The sequence below is a fragment of the Callospermophilus lateralis genome, chromosome 1 (genome assembly GCF_048772815.1).
Source record: "Callospermophilus lateralis isolate mCalLat2 chromosome 1, mCalLat2.hap1, whole genome shotgun sequence".
NCBI classification, from domain to species: domain Eukaryota; kingdom Metazoa; phylum Chordata; class Mammalia; order Rodentia; family Sciuridae; genus Callospermophilus; species Callospermophilus lateralis.
Window position 1 is genome coordinate 144,161,434 of NC_135305.1, and position 21,157 is coordinate 144,182,590.

Below are 21,157 nucleotides of genomic sequence, written 5' to 3' on the forward strand. Positions count from 1 at the left end.
GATCTATTTCTCATTGCAGAGGTGAGGTGTTGGAGACCAGGAGACAGGAATGCAGACAAGAGGAAGAATGGAGAGCTTTGACTTTGGCTGTAGAACACAAGGAGCAGGAGCAACGCAAGTTCTCAACTTTAACTCTGCCTTTCTTTTTTCTAAGGTCACATTGTCACCATCAAGGCCATGGTCCACAGAGAAGACGTAGAAACTGATGCAGAGGAGGAGGAGGAGGAGGAGGAGGAGGAGGAGGAGGAGGAAGAGGAGGAGAAAAGGAGCAGAAATCTGTACATAATTGATTTCCTATTGGTTTCTAACATTTATCCTTTCTTATGTAGAGACTCTGTAGCTTTTACATGTTTCATCTTTCCCTCTTTTATGACTTTTCTAAATGTGCTTTCCTCATCCAGATCTTTGAGGTCCTTGGACCTTGAAAGTCTGTTAAATCTCACTGCACCAACATTCTTAGTCTTGTCCTGGTTTTGACCACAGGTGACACCCCTGAATCATACTGAGCAATACTGCATGGCCATGCACTGAGCTTGAGTTGTGGGGGGCTTCAGAAATATTGAGTTGTTGCCTGATGCATGATACATAAACAATCTGGCTCTGTTCTAGTGAACACTGAATAGCTGGGTTCTTCTGCCTTTGCTGGCTCTGAGCATGCATGAATGTACCCTTCCTTTCCAAGGTCAAGATTACACAATTGGAAAGTAGTTCCTGTAACAGGGGCCCTCTCCTGATTTAAAATGTGCGTTCAATGCAGCAAAGGTGATAAAGCAGTTTAGGAAGAGGAAATTTGAGTGTGGAAAGAATGGGAGGGAGAGCAGAGGTCAAAATACACATATGCTCCATTGCTTCCTTAACTTTCTTTGTTGCACTTTATTCAATCCATCAGAAGAAATGAGAGCACTAAAGTGGCCCCAGTTGCATGTGACCATGGCCATGCAAGGGGATGTACCATTTGGTTAAAATCAGTGCACAGAGCTGTCTGAGGATGGAGCTACAGAGGGTAGGGCTGGAGGAGCAGGGTCCTTGCTCCACCCTGTGTCATCACAGGTGCTACTCCTCAGCATCCCAGATGTGTGCTACTCAGCCTTTACACCCAAATGTCCTAGAGAACCCTTCCCATTGCCTCATGTTCACTGTCTAAGGAACTGCCTCAGAAGGTTGTGAAGGTGAATGTCTATGGGAATTTGCTGCTGAGGACATTCATAGACACTCTATGCCCACAGACAACACCCTCAGCTGAAGGCAGCATACCAGCCTCAGTGCTCCCTGCCTAGAGCCCAGGAGAGATCAGGGCCCAAGGTCATCTTGCATATCCTAAAACAATTGTGGTCCTGGACACTCTCTGTGGCCAGCAACTTATCCCACGTGAACTTTTTTTTATCAGATTCTGTGTTATAGACTCCATAAAACACCAGGAAGAGAAGTAATTTTGGCCCTGGGACACAGCTAAGATGATACCTCTAGTGCACAGCACCTGGAATTAGCCTGCAACATTTGAAAAAGGAGCTGTTTTTATGGTTCCAAAATCATAACAGTCTATTACGTATAGAATTTACAGATTTATGTTTTCTTTCTTTGATAATTTTAATATTAGTACTTCTTGTTATATTTTTATATAAAATTATATTTCCTTTGTAACAGTTGCTTTTGAAATTCATTCTGTAAAATAAAACACACTAAACAAAGGTAAATGTTCCGGAGGTAGATCTCAATGAATTTCAAAGCAGTTACCCTGGTGATCCCCATCATCACCCTCAGACCTCCCAAACCCCTCAGTTTGCTTTTTAGGTTTATTTTCAGGTTATTTTTATAACATTCACTAAATTAATGATGTGGGTGAATAGATACAGTTAAGAAACAAAAAATTAAATTGCAATCTAAGTAAAATCCCAACTAAATTTCAAATATGTTTAATTAATTGATCCATTTATTAGCTAAATAAATCTCCAGTCAAGACACCCAATATAAGAAAGGGCTGGGAAACACTTGGCAATTTTCATTTATGAAAATTGTGGTTTTACAGTTTGTATCCTTTTCTCAATCAAGAAGTTTTTTTTTTTCTTTGTAAACCACATACATATAAAACAAGTTGGAAACATACATTATAAACTTGTACCAATGGCATTAAGTACATTAACTGACATGTTTCTCATTGGAAATAGGTTGGTTGCTATATAGAGAGAGCATGAAAACTATTAAGATAATAATAAACTCTAGTCAAAATATAAATGTCTGCTCTATGGTAACATACAAGCATCACTTCAATCTGAACATGCTAAAATTACATAATATTGTAAAAACTACGTCTTAAAATATATACTTTAAAAAGAAATAAATTCAATAAAGAATGATAATACAGGGACTGGGGTTGTAGCTAAATATTAGAGTACTTAATTCACACATGTGAGGCCATGGGTTTGATCCTAAGCACATATAATAAATAATATAAAGGCATTGTGTCCATCTGCAACTAAAAATATTTTTAAAAAAAGAATGATGGGTTGGGGATGTAGCTCAATGGTAGAGCACTCAAGTAGCCTATGTGAGGCACTGGGTTCAATTCTCAGCACCACATATAAATAAATAAAATAAAGGTCCAGTGATAACTAAAAAGAAATGTAAGAAAAAAATGGTAATACTGAGTACCAAGGCACTCAGATTTCAAATTTCATGTTTCTTTTTCATTGATCCAATATTTTGTCAACTAAGTTTTCAAAATTTGTTCAGAGCCAACATCTATTATTTCATAAATTTATTTTCCCCATAAAAGACCTTTGATAAACATCCAAAATATTCAGGTTAAATATATTTGAAATAAAGCTGAAAGAAATTATAGTGTAATTTTTCACTGTCACCTCAAGTGTTTGAGTATTACAAGTTATTCAACCAACAAAACAAAACGAAAATCATAATGGCACAGTGTGTATTATAAATAAATCAAAACAATTGCATGTGTAACGAAAAACAAACAGAACAGTGGCATATTAAATGAAAATGTAAATTAATCTTGGAGTAACACATTGAAAGATGATCAGTGCTATGGGATGATTTGGGACCAAATATTTTACGACTATTCAGTGCAGGTTCTAGAACCCCTTTCATCCACACAGGGATGGAGTTGGGAGAGAAAAAGCTGAGCTGAAGACAACATTTTATTTATCTTTTGTTTGTCTAGATTGTAAGATTAATGAACAGACAAGTCCCTCAGCCTGCTGCAATGACCACAGGAAAGCAAAATCAATAACCACTTAAGTGATCAGTAGGTAGACATAGTCATGTCATTACTGGGCAAAGAGTTCAGAGACCAGAAGTTCATAGGTTAGTTACCAGTATCAGCTCTACCTTCATTCACAATCTTTTGGAAAGGATGGACACACATATTGGGCCTTCAAACTTTAGTAGTCACTGCACCTCACACACCATTGGGTTTAATAGGGTACTCAAGCACTGAAGTGGTTGGTGCCAACGTATAAGACATTTGTAGGGTGTGTAGATCAATCCAGCCTCTAGCCCTGGAGGGACAATTGCAGCAGGAATGTGAGAAATTCCTTTTGGCATGACAGATGTCTGTAATTGTCGGATCAAAGGCATTGCAGTAGGGTCACTGGTGAGAGAAAACGTGCAGCCCCAGTTATGATTGTAGGAGCAGCCTGGGCTGTTGCCACAAGAGAAAAGGCAAGGGCTGGTGATTTAATGTTGGCATCGCTGCAGGTGTCATTCAGAATCAGAAGCTTCATCAGCTGCATCTTCTTCAGTTTGCCCAATACAGTGACACATCATGGATGTACCTTGTTCTCACAATTTTATTGGATGGATTAAAATAAAGGTTCTATAATTTTAACTCAGTTTGAACATTTTTTTCTTTCTGCTGCAGGTACCAGTATTTGCCTCAATTCTTCAGTGGCCCTCTATAGTTTTATTTTGATCTATTCTGAGAACCTTCCACAGTGATTAGTACATCTGAATCTTCATGTATATGCTCCCAATTCAGTTGCTCTATTTTGCTCCTCCTCTTTATATTTCATGAGTCTTTGCCATTGTTTTACCTACAGTTTCTTCCTCAAGCTCTTTATTGGTAAATCCTCTGGGGCCAAAGATACTATCAGGAAAATTAAAATCTAGATATTTGAAGTTTTTGAATTTTTTACACAAATAGAGCACAGCTTTTTATTTATCTGGTTTTAGATGATGAAGAGTCACTCCATTCATTAAATCATACCATAAAAAGGGTAGTAATGTCTTTCTCATTCCACCATCTCACTCCCACACATCCTCCCCTCCACCTCTTCTTCTCTGCTCAATCCAAAATTTCTCATTCTTCCTTTGACTCTCCCCCAGGATATTATGGACCTGCTCCACATATCAGAGAATATATTTGGCCTTTGGATTTTGGGGGTTGATTTATTTTGTTCCATGATATTCTCCAACTCTGTCCACTTACCTGTCAATGCTGTAATTTCATTCTTCTTTAAGGTTGAATAATATTGCATTCTGCATATGTACCACAGTTTGTTTATATATTCAAATATTGAAGGGCATCTAGATTGTTTCCACAGTTTATCTACTGGGAATTCAGCTGCTATGAAAACTGATGTCACTGCATTACTATGGTGTGATTTTAAATCTTTGGCCTATTCACCTAAGAGTGGGAATGCTGGGTCAAATGGTGGTTCCATTAAAAGTTTTCTAAGGAATCGCCAATCTGCTTTCTCAAGTGGTCAAACCAATTTGCAGTCATAAAAATCAGAATATTCTCTTACAGCACATTTAGTTTCTATCATAACTGAACAATAGTCCCCACATAATCAAGTAATTTTGCACACCTCTTCTTTTTTGTACTGCCATTTAATGTGTGTACATTAGCAGATGGTACTCTGCTAATTTATTCCTCTGGCAGTAACTAGAGGTGGTTGAAGATCCTGCAGAATTTAGAAAGGATGCTCAAGAGCTTTTGTCCTTCACTACCTGCTTCAAGTTTTCTGGGATTTTCATTTCCCCTGCCAGGCTCCACAGATCACTTCCCCAATTCCTTGGCACCAACACCAGAGAGGAGGAATGGCAGGGGTAATAACTGGGCACTGTCTACTGGGGACCCAGTGTGCCTCTCTGCACTGGCTCCTGCTCTGGCTCCCAGAGCTGAGGCTCGTGGAGGCTGGCTTGTATATAAGCTTCAGTGAAATTGAGGAAGGTGTATGTACTCCAGTGTGTGGAGACAAAGTGACATATGCCACTGCTTATGGTGGCCTAGCTGGAAGAACAGTCTTATCCCCTAGATGTATGCTAATAGAGGACTTGGTGATAGGAGACAAATTCTGCTGCTTAGGGCAATCTCTCCAGGAGAATATCAATGTAGACCATGGGGATTTGGGAACAGTCCTATCACACACTGCAAAGAATTACATATCTTTTGAAGAACAGCTCATGGTGCAAATCCTTTTGCTTGTAGGTAGAAAACAACATCAGTCATCACTTCGACATGAGGCCAGACCTGTGTGATTTTCCATTCAGAAGGACAAGGAGGCTAACATCTTGGAAAATTTGCATCTGGGAAGGAGCAAGAGCAGGGTTCACCCCCAGTACTCTGCATGGGCACATGGTAAAGGTCCCATGTTTCCAACTTTCCAGTACCAGACACTATCCCAGGAGTCCAATGTGTGTCCCATGGGAGGAGATGAGGCTTTCGGTACAAGGTGAGTGTGACACTACTGCAACCTGAACACTCCAGTCCAACAATATCTAATAGTAATACAGTGAAAGCTGATTATGCAAACCTAACCAAATTAAAATAACCCACTATATCAAGAAGTATCATTTCTAAAAGATTAGATGAACACTTATTTATGATATAATTTATATTCTTTTTCTCATATCATTTCTTTGAAATAGGTTTTATATATTTATGTTACATGTGAATTTGAACAGTAAAATTTTCTCAAAAATATTTGATCTGTTTTCTATTTTCTCATTTACATTTGTTAAAGTCGATTGGCTTAACAAACTAACCAAAACATGATTGGTAATTTTCTAAAAACTAAGCTGTTAACAGAAATAATATTTACCCTTTTATATTTACAGACAGATATGTAAATGTAATTTGTGTTTATTAGAATAAATTCCACTTTGAAGGAAATGGATGTTTGTTTCAAAACTACTCTTTGAACAACTGCCTTATGAAAGTCCATAATTTAAATAGTATACTAACACAACACTTCTAAATCTATATAGTATAATTGTTTATAGTTTTTATTTCTTTTTTTAGATATACATGACAGTAGAGTGCTTTTGGATATATATATATATATATATATATATATATATATATATATATATATATAGAGAGAGAGAGAGAGAGAGAGAGAGAGAGAGAGAGAAGGTATGTAAATAATCTAATAGGGGATATAAAAAAGCAATCTTTTAACTGTTCAATGTTACAAGCTTCTGCTATTTTCACATTTATGTTCAAAGAAATGCAATGTTGATTTTAAGTGCCTGTTTTCATCATCATAGTTTTACTATAAAGAAAATAAATATGTGTTTGCAAAATCATGAAGATATTTTGGTGCCAGGTAATAATAACCAAACAGTGTCATCAGAAGGAAATTATCCTGATGATAAAGTGGATCTTAATTCAATTGGTGTTTCTCAGGTGACTTCCTTCCCTAGACACAAATATGTTTCCCCGAGCAGCTCATGAACAAAATGCCCATGCTTTCTTAAAGAGAGATTATTCTTGTGGTCATGACAACATATTTTCACTCACAGAGGTGACTGCCAGGTGACAACAGCGGATTCCAAACCTGTGTTCTAATATGAGGTTATTTACTATGGGAAGCAGCCGGGTATCTCAGAGCAGATTGATGACACTAGACCTTTCATCATGGAAGACTGACATTAGTTCTCAGTGAAATATGCATTTATCCTTGAGGGAGCTTGTTTTCCTTGCCTGCAGTGGTTTTTCCAAAACTGTTATCCATGAACTTAGTAAACACCTTAACCACCATTGTGGTATTCAACATGGGGCTTCTGAGCACAATGCTTATGTCACAGCCAATAAAAGGGAGCAATCAGCCATATTTCTGCCATAACTACTCTTACATTTCCCCAACATCCTAAAACACCAGGTCTGACAAAAATGTTGACTGGCTTTTGAGAAATAAAAAATGAATCTTGGTGAGTGGTTACACACATATACAATACATGATGATGTTTGTGGCATAGGCAGGATTCCTGGAGCTGGAATGAGGGCCTGGGACTGGGAGTGACTCCACACACTAGTGACCAACTAGTAAAATGTTTGCTTCTCATTTTAGTAATTCAACCCTATATTGGTCTAGTGCAGAGGACTTAGCTCCAAACACAGGACACAAGAATGACTGCTGTAACCTGTGTCCAAGCCTCCCTTTTGCTACTCATGACAAGGAACATTAGACCAAGTTGGGGCTATTGGGTCATAATTGGTCCTGATACTCAGGGGAATTAGGTTGCCACTGCTGACTCAAAATAAGGAGGCAATGCATGGAAAGAAGCATGTTCTCTAGTACTTCCTTGTACTTCAGTTATGGTCAGAATACCAACACAATCCAACTCAGCAGGGCTATTGGTGCACCTATGTTGCCTGGAGTGATGATTTGTGCATTCCACCTGGCATTACTAGCTAGAGATCAACACTAGCCAAAGCATTTTTTGGTGGTCAAGGGAATTAGAATTGTGAAGTGAGAAATTACCAATGATGATCACAGGAATTAGAATTCTATGGAAAAATATTTATTTTATTGTGAATATATTTGAATATGTTTTCATCCTCTGTCTGATTCTAGTGTCATCTAACATTGTGTGTTAAAAATACATAAATATCCAAGCCCAGTGTAACATGCCTGTAATCCCCGCTGCTCAGGAGACTGATGCAGCAGGATCATGAGATCATAGAAGACTCACGAAAAGCAAGGCACTAAGCTATTTAGAGACCCTGTCTCTAAATAAAACACAAGATAGCCTGGGGATGAACTCAGTGGTCTAGTGTACCTGAGTTCAATCCCTAATTCAAAAGGAAAAAAATAGTTAAGAATTTATTTCAATATATAATTTACAGAATATCATAGGTGGGGGAAAATGAACATACTTGAGGTCAAAAAGTGTATTGTATTCTCTTGCTTGGAAAAGATGCACATTTTTGGGGTGGTGGCTGTTTTATGGATCATCTTATTACATGTAGCCTGGATATCATAATTATCTTCAGGTGGAGACTGAGCGATCATGGAAGTGGCAATGAGTTTCTGGTTGACACAGGTGGAATATGGTGCCATTTTTAGTTAAAAATGTGATAGCTTTAGTGTATTTCTCAAAATTGATCACATGTATATTTCTGGCATTAGGAGAAATGCTTTCTGTTGTATAAGCTATGGAGGCTAGAATTGAATCCCTTCAATCTTGTGACTCATGCCCACATATGTGTATCTGTTGGGCCACTACGTAGAGAGGAGGAGTCAGGTCATTCATGTGTCCTTGGATTCACCTTCAGCATGGTTCTGATGCTTCAACTCTTTCATAACCTAGAATAACTAGGACATCTGGCTCGATTTTCATTTTACCAAATGCAAGGAAAGAGTGGCAATAGATGGGGCATCAGGATATTTACCAAGGAATTTAGCAGCCTAGAGCAGCTTTCTGAGTATAGAATGGCCTTCCTGGTCCATGATTAGTCAGATATGTTGTTGTTGCTGTGATGAAAATCTGACAAGAAAAAATTAGTGGAAGAATTTTTTTTGGACTCAGGCTTTGAGATTTGCCTGTTTATATATGGCCATCTTGATTGCTCTGTTTCTAAACTGAGGCAGAATATCATGGCCTAATGACATAGAGAAAAAAAGCATCTTGAATCATGACAATGAGGAAGTAGAGAGACTTCAGTCTCTCAGAGAGATCAGAAACAAAATAGAAACCTCAAAGTCTCATCCCCAGTGACAACCTCATTCAGCCACAGTCTACCTGTATATAGTTACCACCTATATCCTTGGATTAACCACTGATTAGTTTACACCTCATAACCTCTTCATTTTTCCTCTCAAAATTCTTACATTGCCTCACCCATGAGGTTTGTGAGACACCCTATATCCAAACCATAATGAGTCCTTGAATGCTTTTGTGGGACATCTCTCTTAATTGATTTCTGTCCTCAAATGCATGGCACAGCTGGGATCTCTGAGACCACTGTCATTCATCTCGAGATTTTTGGGGTAAGTGTGTGTTTGGCCAACATTCAAATTATGAATCCTCTGGGAATATTATTAATAGGAAGCCACACAAATCAGCTGTGGGGCAAAAGGAGAGACAGGAGGTGGAGGTTCAGCATTCAAATTTCTTCAAGCTGCTTTGGGCAAAATATCATCCTTGCTCCTGTGACCTCTGGTTATAGTCACTTTCCAGTTGTTGACCCCTTTGCCAGTCTTCCAACTCTACAAGCGATTTTTTTGTTTTGTTTTGTTTTGTTTTAATTTAGGTCTAGTTCAGATGGGCTGTTGCCCTTTCCTGTTCCTGTCCATAGGCAGGATGGCTCCTTGCTGAGAGACGACTGATGACAAGTGACTCAGAATAAGGTCACCATGGGCCCTCACATTCTTCATAGTCCTCTCAGTAGCTCCCAGGTGGACTTTGGTTTCATCTTTGGCATTTCATTTAATGTTCCTCTTATTGTTGACATGCTTTTATGCATTTCACATGTTATACATTGTTTACTTAATCATTTTATGTATTTCCCACCAATTTTAGTCTCAAACATTGTGTTTGACATACTTCATTCTGAATTGTACCATAAATAGCCACATTCATTCTTATTTTTTTAATAATCCATGCTTTATTTGGCATGTTTAAAATCACCACCATCCAGACCTGATGGACAAAACAAATTTAGGTCCCTTATTGTCTGTGAAGTTCATCAGTGTCACAGTTTCCAGGGCTGAACTCTGAAAAAAAAAGAGTTGTAAAGGATTCCTCAAGCAGGGAGAATCCTGCCTCTAAACCAAGGCTTCAGGGGTCTGAACTGAGGTAGCTGAGAGTCAGTGTCACTCTGAGATTCTCCTCAGGAATCCTGTCCATTCTTCATGCAGGGAGAAGTGAACAAGTGCTCCCTTCCCTATGCAAGACCACATAGGAAATTCTTCCTGAAAAAAAAGGTATGTATGCTGAAGGTGGGAGGAAATGCCAGAGAGGACTTTGCAGCCATTTTTTAAATACCCTAGAATAGAGAAGTCTTCCCAGGGTTGACTCCAGGAGAGTGATAAATAGTTCCCTGAGATTAGCAGGAGGCACATGCATTCATGCTGGGAGAAGGAAATAGACCTGAGGAGCCCCATCTTCTCACACTGTGCTCCCTCCTACAGCATCTGAACCTGAGAGTGTTCTCCCTAAGGAAATTCAACCAGTGTGGTCTGCCATACTTAAGCATAAAATGAGCCTCCTTCGGTGCATTTTCCAGGTGAGGTCCTCTTTGTGCCTTGGCTCTTGCCAGTGTCATGGGGGTGACCCTGTGTTAGTCTGACCCTAAGAATGTGGTCACTGCAACCCCAGACACAGTTTAAACTCTTCTGATCTGCATTCATGGACTGAAGTTGGACTCCTCCTGTTCACCCCCAGGGCTGGCCTCACTCCTGAACTCTGCCTATGCAAGCCCAGCTTCTCTCCTGGATTCCTCTGAATGCCCTTCCACTGACACTTGCTGGTTGAGGATTCACAGAGTAGCAGCCCCTCTCCTGAGGACCCCAAATCTTCTGTCACTGGAGAACCTATTGTCAGTATGTCCAGCCTCACTCCATTCCACTTGTCCCAAAACATACCCTGTCCTGTGTCGCAGATTGGTGGCATTGACAGTGCATGAGGAGTCATGGCAGGTCAAGTTCCTATTACCAAGTGCTTTGTTTCTGTTAGAAGAGAATCTATCAAACCTAAGCCTATCTCCCCACATACAATAGTGTAGAGAAATTTTGTGAAACTTTGTGTGGATTCAGGCTTCTTAGATATTGAGAAACCAAGACTCATGTGTTCCATCTAATGTCATCACAGATAATGACAGACTTCTGCCAATGTGCTGATCTCTACATGTGTTTTATCCTTTTTTATGTTCCTCACTGCTCCTCTAGAATATTCCATTGTGATTGGTTTATTTTTTTCCATCATACCACTTTGGTTACCTTTCATATTATTTCATCTATATTTGAAATTTATTTTCATAGTGGTTTCTATGTGCTTTAAATCAATACCAATGTAGTTTTGCAATGATGCTGCCTGAGTTCTATTACCATGGTCCCTCTCCTCCTATCCTCATCTGTTCTTCTTGTTTATGATGCTGTTGTCACAAGTCTGATGTGCATACTGAAATTTTTGTGTTCATTTCCATTATTGATTCAAACTATGAACTTTTTTCTCCAGTCTTTAATTCACATGGTAATATGTTAGAAACTAATATACAAAACTATATCATTGTTAGGATTTATGTTCAACCATTTAAGTACCTTTAACATAGATATTAATTCTTCAGATTCTCAAGTTTCCATCTCTTACCTTTCTTAAGCCTTAGGACTCCCCTCAGTATTGCATGCTGGGCAGGACTACCAGAACCAAATGTGCTCTGTAACTGTCCCATTTGTGGTGGTCAGCTCGATTTCACTGTAGCCATTATACCTGACAGGAACAAGTTAGTGGAAGGCAGATTAATTTTTGGCTTGTATCTTCACAGGTCTCCATGAGCTTCTGAATCTATCACAGAAACAGCATGATAGAAGGTCATGGTGGAATATGTAGAAGAATAAAACTAGACCTTTATTTCAACAAAAATTAACTCAAAATATATCAAAGGGCAATGAAGAGCCATTTCCAAGGATGTGCACCAGCAGCAGCAGTCTAGGCCACAAGGGTGCCATCAGGCAGGACAAGATCTCTGAACAGGTGCCATTGCAATTGCCTTTGCACTGCCCTCACACTTCTGTGCCAATATGAGAACAGTCATGGTGGCCTTGCTCAGGAGATGCAGCCTGCATGTGAAAGGAATGTTCCCCTTTTAAAAGAGCAGGTAACAGTTGTGCGGGGTGGGTGTGCATAATGAAGCTTCAGCACCAGACCTGCTGTCAGCTCTGGGGACACCATGGGCATGGATGGCCATAGGCACCCACTGAGCAGCTAGGACCAGACTTCCTGACATGAGGATAACCAGTCTCTGCAGCTGGGAGCTGTGGTGAGTAGGCTACTGAACATAGGCAGTGAAAGCAGCCCTGCAGGAAGAGTGGCATGGGCGTGGCTCCGGCAAGTTGGCAAGCCTGACTCTGCTTGTTGCCTCAGATCTGGCTTCTGCTGGTCTATGTATTGGCCTCATAGGCTTGTCCTGCCCCGTGCTTCAGAGCTGAAACCAGTGGGTCAGTGGCGCTGCAGCAGCCTGGGGGACTGCTGGTGGTGGCAAAAGGATCTCAGGTCTACAGGGCACAAGAAGATGTCTGTGGGGAACAGCTATGGCCACAAGGCTTGGCCCAGTTGCCGGCCTCACATGATAGGAAACTTCTTTTTGTGGAAGTCATGACCACTCAGAAGTACTACAGACTCCTGCTGTGGTCGCCTTCAGCACATGAACTTAGATAATTTCTGAGAAAGTAGAGTTTTTCTCTACTATGTGTCTGTACCATCTGTACCATTTCCAGTTGTGCCACTATGTGGTGTGGATGGCACATACCCACCCCAGAAGAATTTTTTGATACTCAAGTATATGCATGAGCACTGTTTGGACAGTGATCTAGAAGCAGATGATGATCTTGACATCAACGGAGATCATCTGAAGAGATTCCTGAGGAATTTGAATATCAGTGAGCCCCTGTTTATCAGGCAGACAGGACTGAGCACTACAGAAATGTTGGGTCTTATGAGATGCATCAGCTTTCTTTTTTTAAATGAGAATTCTGAAAAGAACAAGAAGGGGTACATCTGAGGTCTCCAGAACAGTAAGATTCACCAAGCTATCATGTTCAACCTGAACAAAAACCCAAGCTACCAGTACAAACTGCACAGCTATATTCTCAGTCACCAAATTGCAGAGCAGCAGCATCACACAATACATTTCCACTGAGAAATCATTCTAATGAGCAAATACAGCAACACAAAGATGCATAAGAAGGACCAACATCTGGGAACCCCTGCTTCCTTCACGAGATCTCAGTCATGCACTCAAGAGGAAGTTCTGCAATAGGAATTTATGACTGGGAATAATTTGGTTTTTACTATGGAGCATTAGCCAACCTGCACCCCTCCCTCCCAAGAAGAATGGACTCCACCTAGATGGAAGCCTTGGATGGCATCTTCATATAGGTAGTGGAAATGATCAAGGCCACCACCAAGAGCCGGGAATGCATCATGGATTTCAAGGAGGTCTGGTGTCGCTATTGTCCTGTGGTGAATCCCATGTATGGGGCAGAGTACATTCTGAACCTGCTGCTCCTACACAAGAAGTATAAAGGAAAGAAGTTGTCAGTTCCTATGAGGAGGTGTGCAGAGCTACAGCAGATTTACAGCAAGATTCAGTTAGTGGGAGCATGAGGAACTGGACACTCAGGAGCTGGCCAACAGAACTAACCAGAAGTCTGGATACCTATCCTTCCTCTCTAATTCCCTGAAGTAGCTTGATCCTTTCCAGTTCTCTGGATCTGAGAACAAATGCAAAGAGCCCAAAGATCAAAATGTCATATACTGATACTATTATCTGGACGTTTTGATACGTTTTTGAGGTTTCTGGGAAACTTAGGGAAGACATGTCCCACCCTAAATCAGCATGCCAAAGTGGTTGTACTACTTTTTAATTGTGATTCCAACCCTGATAAGGCAAAACTAGTGGAACTGATGAGAGATTATAGCAGTAAGTACGCTAAATATTTTGCCTGTGTCTGTAGAATTTTCAATTGCTTTTTCCCTCAGGGTGGGATCTTCCCATTTAATAACAAATATTTGCACTTCTTCTGTGCAGTTGATCTGATGTTTATCATGGAACTCCTGTAACAGTATAGAGCAAATAGAATTTGGGGCCAACACACACATTCCCCAATCATCTTTAGACAGTTTTGATTGAAAGATTATTTATGGTGGAAAAGTTCCCAGGGACAACTGTTATTCCTTCTGTAGAAACTGTTATGGCTTCTGTAGAAACTGTGGGTTTGGCATTACTTGTACCTGTAAGGGACATCTTGTCCAAGTGGGTGGCAATTTCCATCCAAGGGTGGGGCTGAAAGATGTAACATCTTCAACACTGTTCTCTAGGCAGGTTTGAAGATGTCCAGAAGCCAGCAGGTAGGAGAATCACATGTCCAACACGCTGTCTTCCATGACATCAATCTGGATCCCAAACAATACAAAGTATGCTTGGGGTCCAAAGCATCATCACATGGTTCCATGCTGAAGTTAGCATAAGTGGGACTGGAGAAAAATGATCCAAGTTATAAAGCAGCCAGCCTGATGTTCATCTCTCCTGGACAAAATATTTTTTTTTTATTATCTATTTAAAAAATTGTACAAACAGCTTTTGAAGTCCATGCAAGGATATAACTTCTAAGTAGTTTTCTTACATAGAACTCCGTTAATATTGAGTTTTTTGAACAAAATTGTGGTTAGTGTTTGCCTTTGAACATTATGTAACAGATCAGCTTAATTTTGATTTGAAATGTCTTGGGTGGAAATATTTTTTGTAATTTCCTTCCAGGCCCTTATCTTCAGTCCTATGGCAGAAAACATGAACATTCTCATGAAGTATTATTAGAAAAAAAAAGGAAACAAAACACTGTAACATTCTGTTTTGTTAACATTGCACAGATTCTAATTTTTATCTCTTTTTACAAGTTTTTTCTAAAGCCATCTCAAATTCCAGAGCTGGAAATTGAGCAGGAGGGCAGGCAGCAGGGTCACTGATGTTGCAGTCTGGTCCTATGGCAGTGTTGAGATGGTGAAACCTTTAAGATCAGGTGCTTGTGGAAGGTCTCCAGTCACAGATGGTGTGCCCTTCAAGGGGATTATGGAATCCCTGTTCCTCTCTCTTTTTCTCTTTCCATTACCTGCCATGAAGTGAACAAATCCTCTCTACCATGTGCTGCCCAATATGATTGATTTCCTTATTGCAGGGCCAAAGTGATGGAGTCAACTGATCATGGACCAAAACATCCATACCTGAGAGGCAGAAGACACCTTTTATCCATATAAGTTGATTATTTCTGGTGTTTGTTAGAATGATGGAAAGCTAACACTGCAGGAATGCAGAACCAGAGTTTTATCCCTGCATCCCTCCTTCTGTAACCACCCCTGCAGCCTTCCACTGGATCTCCAGTCTCCCCCATGCAGAAGAGCTTCAATACTTTCTGACTTTCAGCTCCCAAGGCTGCCCCCCATTAGACTTTCCCTGTCAATGTTGCATTCTAAGCAGTTGGATGGGGAGTTTAAAGAATTTAAATTTCCCCAAAACCATCCTTCCAGTTTCAGGCTGTCTTCTTCCAAGGTGTATTAAAATGTCTGGTCCTCCCAGGTGTCCAGCTGGCATTGGTCAAGTACCAGGACACAGACTTTATACAAAGCTGCTGTGTGTCTTAGGGAAGAAAACTCCCTCTCTGTACCTCCATTAAGTCATGAAATAAGGAACTAGAATATCCATGCCAGGTTATTGAGTCTGTGATACCATATTTTACCAGGGGAGAAGAGTCTCTCTAAATCCCTTGTGAGAGCAAGGCAGGGCATACCTCTGTCCCCTAATATTACCAGAGGAGGCAGGGTACTTAAGATCTTGGAGGCCTCTCCAAGGGCACTTGGATCTACAGAGCTATCCCCTGAGAATTCTGACACTCAGAACTATTGTTATGTCTCCAGAACAATACTTAGTCATCCTCTGTCTCAGAATCCCCAATTCCCCACTCTGCATTGGGACAATCACATGAGATGAGAGTAACCATTGGGGATGAAAAGGAGCAGGAAGCTGAGGACACCTGGGCCTGGGAAGGATGAATACCCTATAGCCTCAGGCAGAGTCTCTGAGGCCTGTGAGCAGAAATCAGGCAGCCAGAGGCTAGAGCAAGTCCTTCTGACTTGGCTGCAACTGGAAGGGCATACCTACACCTTTTCCCCAAGAGAGACAAGGCAGGCTCCAGGGACACTGAAAAAAGGGCCAGCTAGACCAAGACTCTTCTGTCACTGCCAGAATTCACCTTTCAGTGTATGTAAGTATAGAGCATGGGAGGGTGTGGGCATCGAGAGGTGCAGCTGCAACAGTGGGGAGAAATCACCTGCCCAGGTCCCTGAGGAATTCCCAGGATCCAGCAAGACTGGATTTCCAAATTTCTGAGTGTGGCCACCATGTGAGGATGTTGTCTGTGGTGAGACATCTGCTGCAGGTGCAGGATCTGGTGGGGGGAGGGGAGTTGAGGATGACATTGGTATAACTGGGGATGCTATGTTTAGGAACAGTCTCTTTTTTCTCCCTGAGACCTGGGACAATCCCTGGGGGAAACCACAGCTTCTGGGTCCTGAGTAGTGAGAGAGTCATGCCAATATGTTGGTGCTGTGGAAGGAACAGCTGCAGCTCAGACTTCTAGGATGGAACCTGCCCCCAGTTTCCAGGTTGTGAGGAGTCTAAGGCCAGAGCCAGAAGTGAGACATGTACCCCAACAGGATAGAAGCTGAATTTGCTCAGGGAACTCCAAGGGGCTCCACCCTGAACCCTGCATGACATCTTTTAGGACACTTTGTTTATCTACAAGGCAGTGACATGTGGGATTTATTAGCCTTAATCATCAGGCCTGGCCCTCAGAAAAGGAGAGAACAACATTGTGGAATGGAGAGATCCAGCCTGGAGATAATGGCAGCTGACCTGAATAATTGAGGCAAATCATTCAGTCATGATCACCATCCTTGTCTTTATCTCATTCTTCCTTCTCTCATCATGATCATCATTGAGTTATTTGAAAGTTACTTGAGATTGAATGATCAAAATTCATCATCTATACTGGGTTGTTTCTGGGAGTGGAGAAGACACTAGTAATAATTATGTGAGGACAACAGGCACAAATTAGGAAAGTCTGGAAACCTCAGGATTTAGGCTTAGAGCTCTTTTGCATAGAGCCCCACTGGTCTAGAGTGGTTCTCAGGAACAATTGCCCTAACAGATTAGGTTTGAGATTAAATGACTCTGCAGGTATTCAGGAAGACTGAACCTGACTCTAGCACTCTCTGCCATGTCTCTGTGTTTATGTTCCCATGGCCTCTATACAGTTCTTCAAGAAGGCAAAATAGGTGAGCATTTCCCTCAGATCAATCCAGTTGGAGGGAGTTCTCATGCAAGGTCATTTTAAACAATCTCTTGACTCTTGGGGACTTTGAACAACAAAAAAAAATGTTTTTGAGAAAGAAACATCCTTCCTGGACCATGTCAGAGTGCTACTTTGGGAATAATCCAATCTCATGTAGGTGAAGGATCCAGGTTGTTTTAGAACTGTTCTACATGCATATTTCATTGGGGAGCCTCAAAGAGGAGCTTTGATTCAAGGTCATGACATGTACTTCTTCAGAGCCATAGAAACCCATCCTGAAGAGGGGATGAAGACTGAGGTTTCTGTGAGATCTCAAGAATTCAGACAGCAGCAGGGAAATGTTCTGGAGATGAGGTGGGAGACAGCAAAACTGGACCAGGAATGACAGAGCCCCTGGTGAAGAAGCTCGTGTGTCAGAAAGAAAGGGCAAAGTCCACTAACATTATGCTGTGTCATTAAATGTCAGTGGACATTACAAGTGGACAGTGACTATGTCATCCACACTCCTAGAAGTTCAAATATCTAGTTGGCTTGAAAACTTTATTTTTGACCTGTGTGTTGGGAAGCACAGCCTGGTGGTCATGAGTACTGTTGGATGAATGATTTGGGTGTCTCCTGTCCAGACCTGGTGGAAGATATTTTCCTGGAGCCTTCGCAGGTCTCACGAGGGGGTTTGGGCAGTCACCTAGTTCAACTTAGCAAGAGCTGCTGCTCTGCTTCTCCCTTCCCCAACGGCTCCAAACAGCCACTTGCTTCCCTTCTCCCAGGCTGGAGCAGCCACTTCACTGCCCCTCCTTTGCAGCCCCAGAGTCTCCTTCCTGGACACCACCATGCTATTCTGGGCTATGACTTTTGTTATAGAGGAAGCCAGTCTCCCTCCCCCTTTTGACTCTGAGAACTTTGTCTCAGCCCAGGGCCCATCAGCTACTGGACCCTCACATTCTTTCTTGTATATTGAGGGGCTTGCCCAGCATAGACCTGCCCTGTGTGGTGGGGCTGTTACTCCATGGGGTCAATATAGGTCTGAGTTGGGCACAGAGATGGGAGAAGATGGGTGGAATTATGTCTGGATCTGCTGCCTTTGGGCTATGTGGAGCCTGGCCCAACTGTATATGTCTTTAAGGTCATATGTAAAATGGGCAATCATAGTCCTCAGGTCTCAGACTCACTGGAGGGTCAATGAGGTACTGTGACTTGCCCTAAATTGCCCAGAGCTGGCAGCTGAGGCATCTCATAGATACTTCTGTTGTTTAAATTCATCCCAAGCTTACGGGGAGATTCCAGTGCTGTGTCTGACATTTCCTGATCTGCATGTGTGGTACTGACCTCCAGGAACTTGAGGAGGGGACAAGTGGTAAATTTCACATTGTCCCCTAGCAGCTTGTGAATTTCTCCAGGGTAGGTAGTCCTCATGTCCCTCCACCAAGCACATGGTCCATACCACAGCTATGCTCACTCAGGGCTTGTTGAATGGATGTGTGAGTGAATTAATGTTTCCGTGACAATGGGCCACAAGGATGAGGATATGTGGAAAAAGCCTGGGGATAGGTCACCCCACAGCTCACTCTGGATTATCTGCATATTGTTGGAGCCTCAGTCCTAACATCAGGGAAACGGGCACACAAATACCTTGTGTGCTTTGCTTTGTGGAATGACTGAGCCAGAGTCAACAGAGGAATCCAGGTCCTCCAACTCTAGGGAACCACAAAAGAGTTCACATGCTCAGCATCTTCTCTTGGCCTTTTATAGGCACAGCCTGCCTAGAAGGGAGAATTGTCGAACACACATGTGGTCTTTAACACCTATGGCACTTAAGTGGGCTTGGTCCTTACAGTCAGGCATGGGGGAAGATGTAGTCACCTTGTGTTGACCTTGGTCCAGTGGACCTAGGTGCTTACCATCTGTGTATCTAGGGATTCAGGCGAGCTGCCTTAGCTCTTAGAACCTCTGACTCCTCATTCACTAGGTGTGGGAGTATGGACATCTGCCTCCAAGGTGGTCTGGATCACATGATATAAAACACGTCAGACACCAGCTCAGAGTTTCCCTGAAAGCAACCCTCAGCCAAGTTCACTATGTTGACAGGTGGTGGCAGGTAAGATCATACCTGCAGCAGAACTGGGAGCAACTTTACAGCAAAACAGCAAACATGGAGGGCTCAGTAAGGTCCAGTCCAGAACCCAACTGAACCTCTGAGGGACAGGCTGCTAGAGACACAGCCCTTGTCACAGGCCTGCCTCCAGTGGGAACTCAGAATGAATGGTAAGCCCATCCTGGGGCAGGGCTGCCACCAGGAGAGCCAAAATAGCAATGGTGATGATAGTCACCTCTTCACTGTGCTATGGGAGACTGCACTGTGGGGATGTCATGAAACTTCCAGAAATAAAAAAAAAAATATTCTCACATTGGACTGTACCAAAGAAACCAGAGACCCCATCTCCCTATTCCCTTCCTGTGCCTTTCCCCTGCCCTGCCCTGCCCTGCTATTGGGCCCTGTGTGAGTCTAGGTATATGACAGTGTACTAACAGTGTCTCCTTAGGAGACAGAGGTTCATCTAAAAAGCCCTTTTATGACCTCAAGGTTCTGATGCTGGAATGGGATGTCCTTGGGCCAAGGTGTCTACTCAAGGATGTCTGATGTCTTTATACTACTAGCCTTTGGGTCTCTCTGTCCTTGTGTGAGACTGGCTGTGTTCCATGTGGGTTCCAGGTCTGCCCCAGGCTGCCCTTCATCCAAAAGCTTTCCATAACGTGGTGGTGTTAATGATGGTCGTAATAGTGGTGGTGATGGTGATGGTGATAGCTGTAGCTTGAATCTTAAATGTACCCCAAAAGCCCATGCATTGAAAACTTGGTCTCTTGCCTGTCGCAGTATTGGAAAGAATATATTCATTTTAGAAGATGGAATCTTTCTAGTAGAAGGAACTTAGGTTACTGCAGGCATGGGCTTGAAGCACATACTGGAATACTCTGCCCTCTTCTTTCTTTCTTTCTTTCTCTCTCTCTCTCTCTCTCTCTCTCTCTCTCTCTCTCTCTCTCTCTCTCTTTCTCTTGCTTTCTAGCTGATGAAATAAGCAGCTTCCTCTGCTATATCTTCCCACCATGATGTGCTGCATCACCACAGGCCCAAAGGCAACAGGGCTAAAAGACCATGGACTGAAACCATAAACCAAAATAAACCTTTCCTCCTTGGAAGTTTATTATCTCACATATCTTGTCATAGTGACAGAAAGATGAATAATACAGTGACAGTGATGATGACAATGATGAAGATAATGGTGGTGGTAGTGGGGGTGATCATAACAATGCTAAGAATGGAAGACATCCCTACAGCCCACATTCCCTTCATGATGCTGGGCATGGGACTTCATATATTGCTGGGCCCATGGCCACCAAATGTGGTGCAGAACTGCTTATTTGTAAAGAGGCACTGATCTGCACATGTACACTCCTTCCAGGCCATGCCCACCCCAAGGACTTAGCTTGGTGTCATTAGGTCAGCAAGCATCTTTGATGTGAATAGCCAGAGCCCCTGGAACATGGTATAACAAGAGGCCACCCAACCTCAGCAGGATGCTAGGAGTGGCTAGATTGGCATGGAGAAGCCATGGCCCCAGAGGTCTCCCAGCTCAACTAAACCAGTGCCTGCTCAGAAATCATCTCACTTAGATTTGTCTCCCATGAAGTGCCATCATCCTTTCCTCCCACGTGAGGACTGTGTTTTTGCACCTCCTCCCAGTGCTGGGGATGGCTGTCTGGTCCTTACAACTAGTTTTATTCTCTTTCTTGTTTTTTGTTTGTTTGTTTGTTTTCGTAGCAGGGATTGAACCCAGAGGTGTTTAGCC

General features: G+C 42.1%; 2 pseudogenes; one reads left to right on the forward strand and one right to left on the reverse strand.

Moving 5' to 3' along the window:
• Nucleotides 1–3,415: 3,415 nt before the first annotated feature.
• On the reverse strand, nt 3,416–8,306 carry LOC143642037 (KH domain-containing RNA-binding protein QKI-like; annotated as a pseudogene).
• Nucleotides 8,307–11,874: 3,568 nt separating this feature from the next.
• Nucleotides 11,875–20,126, forward strand: LOC143642038 (chondroitin sulfate synthase 1 pseudogene; annotated as a pseudogene).
• Nucleotides 20,127–21,157: the final 1,031 nt, after the last annotated feature.